Source organism: Mauremys mutica, chromosome 5, assembly GCF_020497125.1.
Source record: "Mauremys mutica isolate MM-2020 ecotype Southern chromosome 5, ASM2049712v1, whole genome shotgun sequence".
Classification (NCBI taxonomy): domain Eukaryota; kingdom Metazoa; phylum Chordata; order Testudines; family Geoemydidae; genus Mauremys; species Mauremys mutica.
Window position 1 is genome coordinate 12640317 of NC_059076.1, and position 19125 is coordinate 12659441.

The 19125-nt window shown below is 44.4% G+C and overlaps 1 protein-coding gene across 3 annotated transcripts in view; it reads right to left on the reverse strand.

Moving 5' to 3' along the window:
• The window catches only part of LOC123371278 (sodium-dependent phosphate transporter 2), a 75442-nt gene extending 56524 nt beyond the window's left edge, over positions 1-18918 (reverse strand). For 2 of the 3 annotated variants that reach the window (XM_045018678.1, XR_006579746.1), the window contains exon 1: positions 18841-18918. The gene's annotated coding sequence lies outside the window, so the exon portion shown is untranslated. Of the gene's footprint in view, positions 1-18056; positions 18184-18840 lie in introns of those variants that run through there. The other variant, XM_045018680.1, reaches the window with a different exon arrangement.
• Positions 18919-19125: the final 207 nt, after the last annotated feature.

The window sequence follows — 19125 nt, forward strand, 5'->3', positions numbered from 1 at the left end:
TGGACGGTGCCGAGGATCGGTGCCGGTCGTCGCGGTGCCGGGATGCAGAGCGGGACCATCGGCTGCCTCGGTGCCGGGAGCTCGACCGCGATCTCGACCGACGGTGTCGGGAGCGGCTTTGGGAGTCGCGGTGCCAGAAACGGTACCGGGATCCGGACCTCCCTCGGTACCGACGGTCGGGTGACCAGGACCGGGAGCGTCTCCGGGAGTGTGACCGGTACCGCGATGTTGAGCGGTACCGACACTGTGACCGGTGCCGAGACGGGGAGCAGTACCGCGATGGTGAACGGTGCCGGACCTGGATCGGCGTGGCAGTGACCGTCTGTGGGAGCGGGACCGGGACCGTCGTCTATCTCATCCGTCAGGGGGAGGCAGCCACATCATCGCCGGCTTGCCCGCTGACTGAACGGCCCGCACCGGCGGTGCCGGGGGCCGGAGGCTCGGTGCCTCTGTGAGCTCGATGAGCTCTCTCGCCATCGAGAAGGTCTCGGGCGTGGACGGGAGATGTAGCTTGACCGCGGTTGGCACCGGGGAGCAGGGCGGTACCGGACTCAACGGCTCTTGTGGCGCCGGAGTCGACGGTACCGTGCACGGTTTGTGCACCGCCGCAGCCGGTACCGGAGGTGCCGGTGGTGGCTGGGCAAGCGGTCCCGGAGCATGCGGCTTAGAGGCCGTCTGCGCCGTCTTCCGTTTCCTCGCTGGAGAGAGGGAACGGTGCCGGGACGCCAGTGCCGGTTGCGGAGCTCGAGCAGTCTCGGTACCGGAGCGGCTCGGGGCCGCAGGTGCGCTGCGCGCCGATGACGACTTCGGTGCCGCTGGGGTCGGCGCGGGAGGTTGAAGTGTCGCCTCCATAAGGAGCTGCTTCAGGCAAGAGTCCCGCTCCTTTCTAGTTCGCGGCTTAAACGCCGTGCAGATGGGACCCTTATCTGGCCGATGGGTCTCCCCGAGGCAGCGCAGGCAGGAGTCGTGCGGGCCCCCGACAGGCATGTGCCGCTGGCAAGCCGCACAGGGCTTAAACCCCGGTGCCTTGGGCATGAGCCCACACCGGTTGTGGAAGAAGAGGGGCAAACCCCCCTAATTCCCTTACTATACTATATCTAACTAAACTATTCAACTAAACTAACAACTAAACTAACTTAACCAACTATGTACACGTAGGAAACAGAGAAACGCTAGGGCTGTGGAGGTAAAGGAGCACTCCACTGTTCCAACTGGCCATCACGGGCGGTAAGAAGGAACTGAGGAGCGGACGGGCCGGCTGGGGTATATATCCAGCGCCATAGCGGCGCCACTCCAGGGGGCGCCCAGCCGACCCGCCGGAGTTGCTAGGGTAAAAATGTTCCGAAGAGCCGTGCACGCACGGCGCGCACACCTACGTGGAATGCATAGGAGCAATCACTCAAAGAAGAAACTCATAATCCCAGAAAGGTTTTCTATCACATTTAAAATATGAATATGTAATATAGCATACCACTGAAGAAACAGGTAAAGCAAAGAATAAAAACAAAAAATTATGAGGAACAGATTTGAGTATGGAAAAACAACCTAATTCCCATCAAAACTCAAATATCTAGCCCATTGAAATACAAAAGGTTTTGGTACGGTCTTCATCAAATCCATCTATCACAAGTTCCTCTAACAGCTCCTTGGTCTAGACAAGATTCAACCATGGCATCTAATTTACCTTGTAATTTATTCAGAATCAACAAAAATATATTTCCACCATCCAAAATAACCCAGAATTGTGAAAACTGTCTTCTGCAATTCATGTTCAATTCTGGGCCATTGGGCTGTACGGCGGAGAACTTTATCAAATTCAAGCCACACTCTTCTTCATAGACTAATAAGAAAAAAATTAAAATAAGAAAGAAGCTGCTGACTGCACCCCCTCCTAATCTGCTAATCCTGTGATTCTACTAATATTTGGGTTTCTAGAGGGATGTTTTCCCCTATATTCATAGGGATTTTTCTCTTCTGATACCTTCAGCCGCATCTCAAGATAGGAGAGTAGTAAAATCACACAAAGTCCCTCACTTTTACAGTAAAGCTTTAATAGATATCTTAAAAGAACACCAGTAACAAGAGTGCCTCAAAGGAATGCCTAGCTGAACAAGGTAAGTTTTATGAAACAAGCGAAGCTGGGAGAAACATCAGCAATGGGTAGAGCCATATATAGACACTGATAAATGTTCAGGTTTTCATGTTCCAATCTAATGGATGGTAGCTGATTTTTTGTGCGTCAGCAGCTGAAGAATCCTGAAAAGGTTTTAGTATTGCATCAGGAGTAACTTCTCAGAACGGACGGTCTATCCAGGTGTTTATATGGTCCCATCACTGTAGTACTGGAGTGTCTCACATTAGTTGGGAGCTACTAATGGATCAGTATGCCATATACAGTAATACAGTGCATTTTTTAAAAAGAATGTCACTGATAAAATCTCTAAAAGCAGACACTTTGAACCCAATTATAGTTTAGTAATTCAGTTACATGGGAATTTTCAGTTACATGAGAATTTTCATTGTTTCTTTACCTAGCAAAATAATACTGGTTTGAATACAATTGTTGGCTAGGAAGGTGAGTCAGGATATACTGTCCATTACGGTGTCTAAAATGTCTGTTCCCTTATCATAAACTCTAAACCATTTCCAACACATTAATAAATTCCTCTAATTACATTTATTTACTCCCAAGTGAAATTATACAAATTATTCATTAAAGAACTATACCTATCAACAACTAATCTTATAATTTTTTTATATATACAAATCCCAACCCCCAAAGTCAAGCATTTAATCATGATGCAAAAAATAACAAACAGTTTATTAAGGGTAGGACACCATTACAGTTACATTGTTTTCTTCAGATTAGAAAGACCAGCAGATTTCTTATCTACCTTCATCAGAAACACTATTAAATACAGAAAACTATATTAAACGTTAAGATTTTAAACGTACATGTCAAGCAAACTTTAAATGCCCCCTTGCACATACTGATTATAAACAATGAGGTATAATTACATGATCATAACATATTAGGCAATATCATGTGTAGCTTGAAAATCACTCAAGTAGTGCAGAACATGGCTAGCTGTTATTTGGAGATGCTTCATACAGGAGCCAAGATGTTAAAAAATAAGAACCTAAAGTTATGCTTCTGAATAAGTAACCTGACTTTCAGAAGTCCTGAACACCCAGCAGCTCCCCACTAACATCAATGGGAGTTGCTGGCCATTCTGACTTTTGAAAATCACTTTATTTATTCAAGACCCAAAACTTTAGGTGATTTTTGAACAGCTTGGCAAAAGTATTTAGCAGTACTTCACATGATACCTGTGCACCATGGTCTCCAAGGGCTTCCCAATTCATTTTAAGGTGCAATTCAAGGTGATGGTTTCAACTTCTAAATCCCTATATGATTTGGGCCAAAGCTACTTTAGATCACCTCTCACCCTGCCTCATACTGTGGCCAGTGGAATCAGTTCAAGTGCCTCAGCAAACAGTCCCTTTGTTTAGACAGGAAGAAGCTGATCACAAGCTCTGCTCAGTGAAGAACACTCAACTCTGGAACATGCCTTCAACCTTTGGTCACGCAAAGCCAACGTCCATTGGCCTAGGCAGCACAGGAATAAGCTTATCCTGTTTCCCCAGGAGCTTGAAGAGGAGTAGGGATTTGAGGAGAAGAGAAGTTGGGAAGTAAAAGTTCCTAGTTCTTTTGGGCTGAACATTTTGGGAAGACTGATAACCAGTTCAATTTTTTTAAAGTTTATTTGATATTGACATGCACCTAGAGTACGGGACAGGAACATTTTATAAAGTAAATATACCATGGGGCAAATAGAACGAGAGGGGACTGGAGTTTTTTCCTCGGATTTAAATGCACATTTATAATATTTTATATTACAAGTTGCTTTGTTAAATATAAGCAAAGCCCAGCTATGCCATGTTCTGTAACTGGTACATGCTGAAAACTTCTCTAGGAACTTGCTATGTTCCTATAAAAAGAAAATCTGTTTCCAAAATACAAAGAAGCAGCTATCCAATCATCAAGAAAAATCTAAGTGCAGTGAACTCATACTTCTTCTGAGAGTGAATTCAAAGGAAAGTCAGGATTGTATTAAAGACACAGATATGAGTTCTATTTTTTTTAAATTTCCAGAACAGAGAAACAAGAAGTGTTATAGTTCACGGATGAAGGAGAAGAACAAAAAAAAAGTTATGTGCTGTATGTGGAACGTCCTCTCTCAGATCCTGCAGTCCCTGCTTCCTCCTATAATGACTGGATCTACATTTCCCTCTTCTTTGCCCATGCTCTTCTCACAGGGCTTGGTCTCAGAAACATCCAATGCCTGCAATGAAAACTTGAGCCAACTTCTTAAATTTGTGACTCTTCTTCATTCCGACTCATCCAACAGACTTCCATTTCCAAGAAGCTCCTCATCATGAGACCTGTATCTCAAGAAGCAAAACAGGAAACATCACAGGGGTGAAAAAAAGAAGGATGCACAACAACTTTCCTCTGTGTCTTTAATAAAATCCTAACTTTGATTTGAGATCCTTTTAGGAAAAAGGAATTTTATTTCAAGACCAGAGAGTTCCAATACTGCCAGCATTGGGGTCAACAGTACAATCTCTTCATTTGAGCCTCTGTCCATGATAACATGGTGAATAGGAGGAAAGCTTATGCTATCCTTACATGCCCTGGCGGATGGGATCTATTGCTAAAGCCTCTGGATATAATCTCCAGCAGCCAGTTCAGCTAAAAGAAGTTGCCGACTCATCCACTGCTGAATGAGATTTAAGTTCTTTCTATCCAGGTTTCATCTGCAGGACTCCCTAGATCTAGAATTCTATGCCACAATAATGGTGGAAAACATATTACACACCCCCAAAATGCAAATCTTTCCTCTAGGTTTCCTCACTGTATTTTCTCTTTCTAAGCCTGTCTTCTAGGGGGAAGAGTTCCAGGGCACAGACATTCTGATAATGTATCTTGTAAAACACGAGTGCAAAACAAATACGTAACTGCCACCCAGGCATATGCTCCACTGACCTTACAGTAATCTAACCATGAGGTTACAAAGGATTGTATTACTCTGTGAAGTCCACATCCCAAAACAAGTGTTGCAGGTTTCTGGTCTTTTTGCTAGTAGTTCCCCCAATCTACCAACATAACCCTCAGTTTTACCTCAGCTGGTTTATTCTCATCTGAGTCCTGAGACCAACCAGACCGCAGCACTTTCCAAGTCAAATGAGAGGAAAGCATAGCAATGAGAGTCACCCAGAGACTGGAGACACCCTAATCCAGAGTGCCTCACGTTCTCACATAGACACGGAATTGGAGGGGGTGACAGAACAGAACTCTGCAACAGTCACAAACCCCTCTAGGCAGAGGAGCAGTTACCCAAAACTGCTCTCTAATTCTTTCACAGAGAACAGAACAGATACTAAAGCAATTCCATCTGTCCCTACTAGGGGCAAAGCCATCTTTAAACACACACCAGCACCAAAATCCCTTCCCAAGAGAACCACAACACATTCCACTTTATCAGCTGCCATCCCAAATTCCTTAAATTCCAACTCCCATGAGTCTAACCTCCTGAGATTAAATACAAATCCCTCCTTCCCTCTTTAATCTATTTAATGATAGCATTCTAGCAACACAGGGACACTTTGCCCCACAATAGACTGCATAATTAACACCCCTCAACCTGCTCCAAATGACAGAGCAATCATGCCAGTTCCTCCTACACTTCTAGCAAGAAGGGATGAGCATACAGATGGGTTCTCACTCTCTATCGCCAGAGGGCTTGTGCTTTGAGCCTTGTAGATTACAGTAGGTGAGGTGGCTCGGGACTAAAGCTTGGATGGATACAGGAAGAAACCTTATGATCTGTCCTCAGCATCCTTTCCAGGTGGCATTTGAGAATCTGCTAGAGGGAAATCACAATAAATCCCAAGTGCTCAGGCATGACAGTGTTGAGGCCCGCCTGAAATATATTTGCATCATTTTTGTGAATTTCTCAAGAATCCCAGGCTCTCTCGAGTTGTTTTCTTCAAACAGCCCTGTGATACAACCAGCCCGCAAGTTCGGTGCCTCGACCAGCATGCCACCTAACAAGTAACATGCTGACAGGGAAGAGGGCTACTACAGAGTTCAGGAGTTTAGCGGAATGCCATGGAGCAGAGACAGACAAAGAGTGGACTAAACTGCAAAAGTCCTCCACCCAGCAGAACATTAGGAATTTTCACCACTGGACTGAGAGGTACACTTTCCTCAGGTCTAACCTCACCAGCCAGTCTTCCTGCATCAGGGTATACCTTAAAACATGGATCTTCCACCACGCTACATATTTGCATAAAGGGAGAAACTGGTATCTCTCCGTTTTAAATTGCCGTCTTCACCAGTCTCAGTGGACACAGATAAGTCTATCTGTATCCAAGAATCTTAATGGATACAGGTCTCTGTGTGGGCACGCATCCACGTGCATGTATAGAGAGTACAGGACATCTAAGTACATTATTTGAACATTATATGTGGAAAGACACCCGTGGGAAGTATCTAAGGATCTTGAAATAGCTGAGCCCAAATATACAAGAAAAATCAAACTCTGTCCACTACCTTGAAGCTCAGACCAGTGGAGACCTTTAATGATTTTTTTCAAGGAAGAGGAAAACATTTACTTACTAGAGGGCTGAGACCAACTTCGACCCTTGTTGTTGTGCCAATACTGCCAGGAGGATCCTCTAGCTCAGTAAAAACTGCTGGAACTATTAGCTCTATTAGTGTGCTCTGCCTTACTCTGACCATCAAAAGAGCAACCCCTTTTCTCTTCTGCCCTTGCTGAAATCCCCAGTGTTCGACAGAACACCCTTTAAAGTCAATTTGTACTTCAAACAACAAGGGTGTGTTCTTGTATTTCTTGATATCCCTAAGAAAACTAATCTGCAAAAAGCAGCCTGCTTGTACAAGATCTTAGTTCTTTATAATATATTACATACTTGTATTGCAGTAGTGCATAGAGCGATCCTGGGCTCCATAGTTGTGTAAGATGTTAGTATTACCAAGAAGGTATAGTCCTCTGGATCCTTTCTTTTAATACCACTTCAACGAAAGTTGTCATTTTTCATTAAAAAAAATATAGAAAACAGAGCCCTCAGTGTGCAGTAGCTTGCCTTGTAAAACTTCAAAGGACCCATCTCAATCTTTCACATGGGAACTTTATCCAGATAGGACACCATAGCTGATCACAAGAACTGCCATATCAGATCAAGTCTGTGGTCTGTCTAATCTATAATCCTGGCTCTGACTGTGACCAGTACCAGATGCTTCAGAGGAAGATGCAAGAAATTCTATAGTGGACAATGATGTAATTTTCCCACAGGAGAAATTCCTTCCCAACCTCATCAGTTAGTATGAAGGTTTATATCCCTAATTTATTTTTAATCCTATTTAATATAACTCTGCGTGTTCTCATTATCTATATAAATGTCTAATCCTCCTTAGAAACTCACTAAGCTTTTGGCTTCAATAACATCATGTGGCATGAGTATGCACCGTGTATCAAGGTTTTTAATGTACTGCTTTTCAATTTAATTGAATGTCCTCTTGTTCTTGTAGTGGGAGAATGGGTGATGCTATTTACCTTCTCTATTCCATTCTTCATTCAAAGTCTCTCCATGCCTCTAATACTTTTCCATTATCCACCACTGAAGCCCCATATTTCTGCTGTATGTATTTTTGGATGGGGTGACCACGACTGAACACCATCTTCCAAGTGAGCGTGAGCTATTGGTTTATACATAAACAGCCCACTCAAACTTTAACAGAGGGCACTGGATACAGGCCCATTTCCCTTCTTTCCCAACATCTTTAACTGAGGGCTTGGCTACACTTACAAATTTGCAGCGCTGCAGCAGGGTGTGAAAACACACCCTCTGCAGCGCTGCAAATTGCGGCGCTACAAAGCGCCAGTGTAGTCAAAGCCCCAGCGCTGGGAGCCGCGCTCCCAGCGCTGTCCGTTATTCCCCACAGGGAGGTGAAGTACGGACAGCGCTGGGAGAGTTTTCTCCCAGCGCTGGCGCTTTGACTACACTTAGCGCTTCAAAGCGCTGCCGCGGCAGCGCTTTGAAATGCAAGTGTAGCCAAAGCCCAAGTAACATATCATCCTAAATCGCTAAGCTCTATTAAGGACTAGTAACACAAACTGGGATAAAGTGAAATATAATTCCTCTCACTCTCAGTCCAGAAAAACCTGATGCCCAAGTTTATGAGGTTATGAGAAGGTTGGCATTTATTCAACCAATTGCTTTTCCCTCCGGATACACTCATAAGTTCACCTTCCTGCTTCCCCCACTTTGTGTATCAGTATCAAGAATTGATTTCTAGAAAAATGACCTTAAAATACCTTCCTTAAAAGCACTTGCCCCTCGTCCTCCTTCCCCTCCTGCAGGGGAGATCAACAGATCCTAAGGAATAATCAATAATGGTGCTGGCCCTTCCCCACTGCCCTTCACAAACCAAGAGGAACAAAGGTCCAAATCACATGTTGTAGCACAATGCTGCTCCCAGACCCCATAACCTCATCGACAATAGCAGAAATTCAAGCAGAGAAGTTTAGTGTTGGGCCCTCACTACATTGCTACTGTCCAAGCAGAATAGCAGTAGTGATGGAGAGCTCTGCTGCCTTCAGCTGTGGCAGAGATACTCCTACGAGCAGTAAGAGCAACACTGGTTCATCAGTTTTAGGTCATTAATGGACTTAGCATGCTAAAGCTTTGGGATCTGCAGAAACAGAGTCAGGAAAAAGAAATCTATTACAACACATAGGAGAGAGAGCTTTAGCTGCTACAATTTTCAATAAGTTGTGCTAGATATAGACAAAAAGTTGTGCACCTCTAGCCCTTTATAATGCCACCCGTTATAACACGAATTCGGATATAACGCGGTAAAGCAGCGCTCCAGGGGAGCGAGGCCGTGCACTCTGGCGGATCAAATCAAGTTTGATATAACGCAGTTTCACCTAGAATGCGGTAAGATTCTTTGGCTCCAGAGGACAGTGTTATACCGAGGTAAAGGTGTATTTCTTACACTCTATATTTACCTAAAGCCAGAAAAAAAAATCCATCTTCCACATACAAGTCATGTAAATGTATCAATTAGAATAGTTATGGACATAGATTTTTCCAAGTCTTGCCCATGCACCAACTTCTATCAATGCACAGCTCATCACCAAAAAGAAGGAAAATCTCTGCAAGTTTATTTAATGGCTCCACTGCTGTTTAACACGACAGACATGGGTAAAGAGGATAGGTAAAGACAGTCAAGAACCCCTTCTCTCCACCCCATCTCTTCCCACCTCCGAAAACAACCTAAGCCCTCCTCTTCTTCTAGCCATCCTTTCTTCATCTTAAACACTAAAGAAATGGATGTGGGAGGCTTATATCAGCTACCAATTTGTGTTCCTAATCTAAATTTTCCATTGAAGTTGAGCTACAAAAAAATATGCCCTTTTTATGCTTAAGTTTTCTATCTGCTGTCAATAAAATGTATTTACTAAGCTACTGCTTGATTTTATAAAACTAGTGTCTCAAACTAATTCTGATATTGCTCAACATGGTCTACAGCAATATCTTAATATAGTAAAAGGGAGTAGGTTAAACGCACTCACAGCTCCATGCTGGTTAAAGTTCATAACAGCTGCTCTATTCATGGAAAGACATCTGAGAAACATGCCATAAATAAAATGATCACATGGAACCCCCTTGCACAACCAGTGTACATCTTTCTACCCAGGAATTTAGACTTCACACCCCACGGTGTCAGTCAAAAGAATATTACAGGCTATTCTTTCCAGATGATACAGGCGATATTTTAGTAAGCAGTACATCCACTTAGTGTTCAGTTCTCTCTAAAGATAACTTTCTATTTTGCATTACCAAAAAAAAAAGTCTCTAGGATAATAGATGTTGAGTGCTGTATTTTAAAAACCCTCACTAATGATCTGTGGAAAGGGGGAATCAATCTATATAGTTGCTGACTAGGATTCCGACCTTGCCAACACTTATGCACATGCTTTATTTTACACATGAATGTAGCCCCACATGTAGTTAGGCACATCTGTGCGTGTAGGACTGGGGCCCTAGTCAGCACCTTAATGAGACTACCCATGTGAATAGTTAAGCATAAGTTTATGCAGAATCTAAGTTTGTATTTATATATACAAAGTTGATTTTGCTTCTACCACTCCGATTTCACTAAATCCTCCTAGTTTAAATCAATCCTCTTCCGATTTCACCACTGCTAAACCAAGCCTCCTAAAATGTATCATTCATATACCTCTGCCAGGGAGGAGTTGTTTTTTTTTAAAAGGGATGTGTGGGTGTAATTGACAAGAATGCTGGATAAGTATTTGAAAAATGGGGAGATTTTTCAGTTATGAAAAAGGTTACCAGGTTTTGCCACTGTGTATCTTAAATTAATAAAACGGGCTTGGCTCAGAAATTTAAAATTTTATCTATTGTTTTTCTAATTCAAGATTGGTTCCTTTGACTATTTGTCAAGTCTGTTAGTCTTGGAGTTTGGAATTATTTTTATTAAACTATAGTAACACCCTCAATTTTAGACATTCCACACAAAGGTCAGACGAAAAGTTAAGCTTTCATTCTTTCAAAAATACCTCGCTCCTAGCCCTTTACCTTGCCTAAAACCCTTCATAAAGATTGATAACACTCCCTACTGGCTGGCTAAATGCTCCCCGCACTTTCCACCTACTGGGGGAAGCAGCATTTTTTATTCCCCCATCTCACAGCAGCCAAAGCCCTTCATTTTTTTTACTCTTGGTATATCTTGTCTTCCTTACACCCTCTGCTGAAACAGCAGCAAAATCTTCCTCCCTTCACAACCTCCATCAGACAACTGCCATAGGCTTCAGTAACTCTGCTGGCATGCTATTAAGCTTTCAGTGCCTGCCCCTTCACCATCCCTCCCAAATGAGGGTGTCCCCAGGAAGGTAGGAAGGAGTGTTTGTGCTGCATTCAGCATCTGAAGGTGACACCAGGAAACACCCTTCCCTTCCTCCCTCCCACCCCAGCCCTTATAACACTTGTAGAGCAGAACTGGAAAGCAGATGATCTTACCTCCACTCTCATGAGTCTGAAGCACTAAGCCTTCTATTCCTAAGCAGCAGCTGTCTCATGTCCACATCAAAGGCTACATCTTCAGTCAAAGAACCACCATGTCAGTGAACCAGGTTACAACATAAGGGCACCTCCTACCATGGTTAAAACACAGTCCAAGCATGTAATGTGGACAGAATAGTCTTTTACTCATTTCCTCAAACTATAGGCATGACTAAACTGAGACCTGGAGTGATCAGTCTTGTAGCCAGGTCTTCTCACACTACTGTTCTTGCAGTGCATTGGGCCAAAGACAGAAGGGAGCTAATTCTGCTGTGTTTCCCCCCAACAAAAGTTACTTCTTGCCCCACCCCGTGGAAGGCATGTAGTGATAGTCTTCTGTCTCTCACATGAGGAAGGTAAGTAGTGGCAAACTCTTCAACTCTCCCCTGCACAGGGGCTGGGCAGCAGAATATTCACCTTAGTGGGGGCTTGCAATTGCATCTTGCCCCATGGCTATGGCACTCCTGACCTCAGAGGAATTTTAAAAGAGGGAGTCATGCTTCAGGAAGCAGAGAATCATGAGACCATGACAAGCCTCCCTACTGATCACACAAAATTAGGCTGCTTTAGAAGGGGAGCACACTGGAGCCCAGCACAATCAGCTGGGCTTCTGGTCGATTCTGCCCATTCATATATGCATGTAAGTAAAATTATCGAGTTATAAAAAGATTCATAACAGTGTCAAAAGGAATCACCATGACTAATGATTTAAGGTTACAAAAGAGACTTCCGCACAAGGCATCCTGGGGTGAAGGCATCATTAATAGTATTTATTTGTATTTCTTAGTGCCTAGGACCAGGACCCCACTGTGCTAGGTGCTGTACAAACACAGAATAGAAACAATCCCTGTCCCAAAGAGCTTACAATCCAAGTATAAAACAAGAGACAATAGATGGATGCAGACAGGGGAGTACAAGTAAACCATGCAACAATACTGTTCAGCATGATAGGCTGTGATTTTATCAGGATTGTCTTCCCACTTTCAGAGCCCCTAGTGTTGTTTGGTAGTGTAAGTCCTGCAGAGGTTTCTTCTGTGGTTCTTACAATGTATCACGTGGAAGCTTAAAACCAAGTTCTGACAGAGTTTAACATCTTGTAAGCACAATGCCCTGGAGCTCCTGGGCCATACCATGATTTTTGTAAGGCTTTTGATATGGTCCCACATGACATTCTCATAAGCAAACTAAAGAAGCGTAATCTAGAAATGATTATACAGTGGGTGCGCATCTGCTTGAAAGACTGTACTCAAGGAATAGTTAGCAATGGTTCACTGTCAAACTGGGAGAGCATATCTATGGGGTCCTGCAGGGGTCAGTCATGGGTCTGGTACTATTCAGTGTTTTCATTAATGGCTTGGATAATGGAGTGGAGAGTACACTTATAAAATCTGTGGATGACACCAACCAGGGTGAGACTGCAAGCACTTTGGAGAACAGGATTAGAATTCAAAACAATCCTGACAAATTAGAAAATTGGTCTGAAATCAACAAGATGAAATCCAATATGTGCAAAGTACTACAATTAGGAAGGAAAAATCAAATGCATAACTATGAAACGGGGAATAACCAGCTAAATGGTAGTTCTGCTGAAAAGGATTTGGGGGTTATAGTGGATCACAAATAGAATACGAGTCAATCATGTGAGGTAGCTGAGAAAAAGGCTCTGGGGTGTATTAACACAAATGTCATATGTCAGACTTGGAAGGTAATTCCACCCCACTCTACTCAGCACTGGTGAGGCCTCAGCTGTCTCCAATTCTGGGCACCACCCTTCAGCAAACATGTGGACAAACTGGAGAGTCCAGAGGAGAGCAACAAGGTTTAGAAAATCTGACCTATGAGGAAAAGTAAAAACAACAACTGGGCATGTTTAGTCTTGTGAAAAGATGACTAAGGGGGGAACCAGTCACCTTACCACAAACTTCAAATATGTTAAGGGCTGTTATAAAGAAGATAGTGATCAGTTGTTCTCCACATCCACTGAAGACAGAACAAGAAGTAAAAAGCTTGATCTACAGGAAGGGAGATTTAGGTTAAATATTAGGAAAACTTTCTAACTATAAGGGTAGTTAAGCTCTTCCAAAGGAGGTTGTGGAATCCCCATCATGGGATGTTTGAAGAACAGGCTGGACAAACTCCTGTCAGTGGTGGTCTAGGGTTACTTGACCCTGTCTCAACACAAGGGGTTAGACTCGATGATCTCTCAAAGTCCCACATTTCTCATCAGGTGTAAACTGGCATAGCTCCATTGATTTCAGTGGAGAAATGCCAATTTACACCAGGCTGAGGATGTGACCGTATTAATTTTATCAAAGCTTGAAATATGTCTGTGTGTGTCGGTAGGAATATTTCAATTATCGTAACTGGCAAAGTTCATTAGAAAACGTAAGCGCTCCTATATGATTGTTCTCACAAACAATACAAGTATGTGACTCCTAAGAACCACATTTGCAGCTTCATTAAATTTATAAGCTCTGCCAGCAGAATTTAGGTATGCACAATACTAAGCAAAACCATAATTTTAGTTATGACCAAAAGATTATTTTTTACCACTCAAACAACAGAAGTGCTTAAATTAGGATAGTTAAGATTAGTTAAAATTATAGGACCTCATTTTCAAAAAAGCCTGGCACCTAACAGCTCCTATTTAGGCATCTAATTAAGTGGCCATATTTTCAAGAGCCTCAGCACCTAACAACTCCCCTGGAGAGCAGTGAGAGTTGCCAGACGCCGTGCAATTTTAAAAATCTAACCTGTAATTTACAGAAACTAGTTAATGTTTATAAAGTACTTTGAAGGCAGAAAGCACTACACTTGTTTAGTATTGCATCGCTTACCTTAGCTCTGTTACTTTTAGCATTTAATTCAATATTCTCAGACTGATGGTATCACTTCTTAAAAAACCCTGGAGTTGTGTGCAAAAAGCAAAGTTAAAAACATTTGCAGCCATAACCCTGGAACATCAATGTTACAGTTGAACAAAACCAGATTATGAAAGCTCTCCTTTACACACTTTCTGTGATTATACAGCACTACCTTGTATCTAGATTCCATAACATCTTTTTTATATAGGGCTGAGCAATCTAACAGGAAATATAATTATCCGTCTCTATGTAACATTCTCCAAAACAAATGCAGCTTACGTAAAACCTGGCACACCATTTTTAAAAGATCACAAATATGTCCTGTCCAATGAGATCCAATAATCTAGTAAGAATAAAGTCAACAGGAAAATTAGTAATGAGACATCCTGTATGTTCTTATTAGTCAAGCTATTATGAATTGATGCAGGAAATGTGATTTATCATTTCAACACCAGATGCTACAATCTTACATATGTCCCTTTGTTGGTATAGGTCTTTATTACCATGAAAGTAACTAGCTTTTTCACATAGTCAATATTGACAATTAACTGGTAAATGCTAAAGACATCTTACAAATGTATAATCTAAACTGTACATGTTTAAAAGTTACCTGCTGGCTGCTTTGTCTGCATTGTTAAGTTCAGAACAACAGTACTCTCCCTCACATCTACCCTAAACTATCACACAACATTAAATATAATACAGGAATCAAATGATGTAGTGAATGATTTGCTGAAATTTAATGTAGTATTACCCAACAGAGGGGAAAAAAATATAATCACTTCTCTCATTCATGGTTCAAGCACCATTCTTCACAAGCCACTACAAGTAGTGATTTCTTTACTGTAAAATATATGTATTCTGGACAACAAGATTTCTCTCTTCTTGCTCCATCTTAAAATAACCAAACTATCTTGGCTCTTCAAAGTAAAGGTCATAAGAGCTAAACCTAATCTGCTTTAATATCTGTACCCTGATTCCATGAAAACAAACACAGCTTCATACTATTACAGAATTTCTGAACATTTCACAGTTGCTCCCAGCTCGGTTTAGCAGAAACCTGGAAAATTCTTAGCTACTGTACATAGAAAGATAATTTTGATTAGTAAATTGGAAAGATTTTTTAAAATATTTTATTAAAACAAACAAACAAGGAGTATTAGAGATAGTTGATAGACATAGCCACGCTTCCATTTTACAGATTAGTGAGTACCATGAAAGGGACTCCAGTTTTCCAAACACTATTTTTTATAATTTTAAACAAATCCAGAAAATTACAAGTATTTACTCAAGGATTCAACATCTTATTTCTCAGTCTGTAAGCCAGTTCTTTTCACTGATGACAGTGTGAAACTTCTGAAATCCAGTCATGAACCATCAGGACCTTTTCCATTTCCATTATTGTGAGATATGTATTGTACAGAAAAGGAATATTCAGAACTCTCTGCTTGTGTGAAGTTGAGTCATCTTCTGGAGGGGTATTAAAAAGAACCATCCATGGACCCAGTGGATACAGTATTTGGATTCATTTACTGTATTGTACACAGTATGTTGGATGCTTAACTATTGCCTGCCCATGTAACATTACTACCAACTAAAGGACAGTAATTTTGGTTGTTTCCACTACATTAATTTTGCAAGCCCACATTTCTCAATCCCTTCCCACACAGAGACCAATACATCTCTTTGTCCCTTTTTTCCCCTTTTCCTCAACTAGGAAAGAAAGCAACTTCTCTACTAGTCAGTCTACACGGATGCTGGAACCAGGGACTTTGCAAGAGCCATCTTTAAAGGGAGAAATTGAAACTAGTCAATTTCACAAAAAGCAAAAATTATTTTGGTTATCTCTGCTCTGCCCATGCTCCCTAGCAACCCTTCTCCTCCCCTTCCTCCCTCCCCTCTCATCCCCTTCCTCCCTCCCCTCTCATTCCCCCAGCCCCCCCCCCCCAAAAAAAAAACACCAAGGGGGAAAAACCCTCCCAACATTTTTGATTATTTAAAACTTGCATCTCCTATTTTGTGGAAAAACCACAAACAGGAGAAATTGACAGACTTCATGTGAAATAAGAGTGTACAAAGTGGAAAAAAATATATTTTCCTCTGATTTATTTCGGTTAAGGTAATGGACATTTTACTAGTAATACTAATAGGTACAATATTTTAGATGAGATTTAAGTTTCTAGTAAGATTATATTTAAAAGGTTATGTCAAGACTGCCATATTTCCATAAACAGTATTATAAAGCCATGGTAATCAACTAGCAGCTGCTCCCAAACTTTATTGGTTCATATACTACCTTCTTAAAAATTGTTGTGAAGTGAGTTGATAGAACATCAAATTCATGTACCGCCAATGGTTTACACACATCTGTTTGGGAATGCTCGAACTAGTGGATAACCTGTTCTTACTAACACAGATTCAGTGTGAAGGCAGACAAGGTCTATGCACAGTCAATCACACTACATCCCTAGCATTTGTTTTAGATAGGGACAGCATTTCCGACCTCTCCAGTCTTCTGATACAGGGACTGATTTTAATGAGAGACTGCACATTTTCATTGATAGTTAAGCATTTTATTCTTAAATTCCTTCAGAACTACTGGGTCTATATCATCCAGTCCTAGTAACTTGTTATTTTTCCAGTATCTCCTCTTTTGACATATCAGTCCCTGACAGTATCTGAACTTCCATGCCTAAAAATCATAGGTCTGTGGTAGGTCTGTGATGAAGCCTAATGCAAAGAATCATTAGTTTTCCACAAGAGGAAATGGACATTAATTGCTCCCTTTACTCTTTGCTAGTTCATGAACATAACAATTCTCACAGGCTTCTTGCTTCTAGAAGCTCTTGCTTATTAATTTCTTATTTGTTTATATCTCTGGATCTTTGCCCTTCAAGCTTCCTCTTAGTCCTCTTAATTTCCATTTACTTGCATTTGTTCTTTTCTATTGGTATCACATGGACTAAGGATAAATCTACACTAGAAACGCTGCGGCTGTAGCCAGGGCCATCGAGAGCAGGTTCTGGCCCCAGTGAAAAACAATTTTCAGGCCCCCCAGCAAGGCCGGACTGGCTAAACAGGGCCGACAAAGGCAGGGAAGCTGGGCCCCCTTCCGGACCGCCAGGCCCCGGTAATTTATACCAGCTTCCCCCACCCCACTTTGGCCCTGGCTGTAGCATAGACATTTACTATAGCAATGGAGGGGGTTCTTCCATTGCTGTAGTAAATCCATCTCTCTGAGAAGCGATAGTTTGCCCACCCCAATCTATGGCCCATGGGCCGTTTTAAGCTGACCCTCAAGCTCCTGCTGCGGAGCGGGATCTGGGGCTTGTCCCCCTCTGGTGCTGCTGCCGGGGAGCGGGGTTGGGGCCACTCCACGTTGCTCCCGGAAGCAGCCGCATTGCCCCGCTCCAGTACTCCAGCCTGGAAGCAGGGTCAGGGACTGCCCCACGTGGCTCCCAGAATCAGTGACATGGCCCCACTCTGGCTCCTATGCACTCCAATGGCCCCCTCCGGTGCTCCAATGGGAGCTGCAAGGGTGGTGCCTGTGGACGGGGCAGCATGCAGAAGTGCCTGGCCGTGCCTCTGCGTAGGAGCCAGTGAAAGGACATGCTGCTGCTTCCCGGAGCTGTTTGAGATAAGCGCCCTCCGGAGCCTTCACACCTGAGCCTCTACTTATGCCCCAACCCCCTGCCCCAGCCCTGATCCCCCTCCCACCCTCTGAACCCCTTGATCCCAGCCCAAAGCACCCTCCTGCACCCCAAACCTCTCATCCCCAGAGCCCACACCCCCAGCTGGATCCTGCACCCCAACCCCTGCCCTCCAAACCCCTCAGCCCCAGCCCAGAGCACTGTCCTACACCCCAAACTCCTCATCCCCAGCCCCCTTCTCCAACCCATTTTGTGAGCATTCACAGCCCGCCATACAACTTCTATTCCCAGATGTGGCCCTTGGGCCAAAAAGTTTGCCCACCCCTGTGATAGATCAAAATAATTCTTCTATCTACTGGCTTACACGGGGCATGAAGTTTTTCGCAGCCCTGGGCGATGTCCTTGGGCTGATCCCTTTGTTCCGCAGACCTGCCCTAACTTGAATAGTCTCCAGCATCAGGGTACAATTTTTAGTTTCCCTAATCCTGCCTGCATGGATTTTTTTAACTACATTCTTTACTTTAAAAAACACAGTCTAAAGGTTAGTGACCGGAGTTTGCTCCCTGCGCCTGGTCCCTGGCGGCGTGTCTCGGCACCATGACACGCACTGAAGCCGGCCCCGCGGAGAGTGTTGGGTTCGCTGGGGCCCACGCGGGCCCTGCTGTCTGAACACGGCCGGCCGGCCGGGGGGGGGGGGGGGACACGACCAGGCCCTCGCGCGGCTGGGCTGTAAGTGCGGCTTGACACACCCGCTCTCGCTCCGGGGCAGCCTGTCCTGGCCGGGGGGCTGGCGGCACAAGCCAGCTAGTGCGCTGGGACCCTGCCCCCCCCCCTTACGGCGGGTCTCCTGCGCTCCCCCCACGCAGCCTCGCGCCACGGGCGGGGGCCTGGCGCCGGGGAGCTGAGGGGGGTTGTGGCGCCAGGCGGGGCCCCGAGGGCTAGTGAGGGCCGGGCTGGGGCAGCCCATCGCCCAGCGGGCTCCGGCCCGCTCCGCCGGCTGAGGAGCGGCGGTAACCTCCGCCCGGGGAGCCTGACTCCAAGCCCGCCCGCGCGCGGGACGCTGTGGCTCGGGGCGTTCCTCGCCCCAGGGCCGGACACACACCGGGGGGGGGAGGGGCTGCGCCGCGCGCGCGGCAGCTCCTACTTACCGCCCAGCCGGCGCCTTCCAGCCTCGCGCTCGGCACAGGCACAGCAGCCTCCCGCAGCGCGCGCGCGCGACCCGGATACGGAAGCGCGGAGGGCCGCGAGGACACGGGCCCGGTGGCCGAGGAGCGCGCGCGCCTGCTAGGGATTGCGCCGCACGGGCCTGAGGAGGCCGCTCTCCCCCGCCCCGGCTCCTCGGACTGACCCCTCTCGCCCCCCGGCGTCACAGCCGGACACTCCCGGGTTCCGCGGGGAAGGGCTGGATCCGCAAGGGCCCGGAGCTCGTTCTT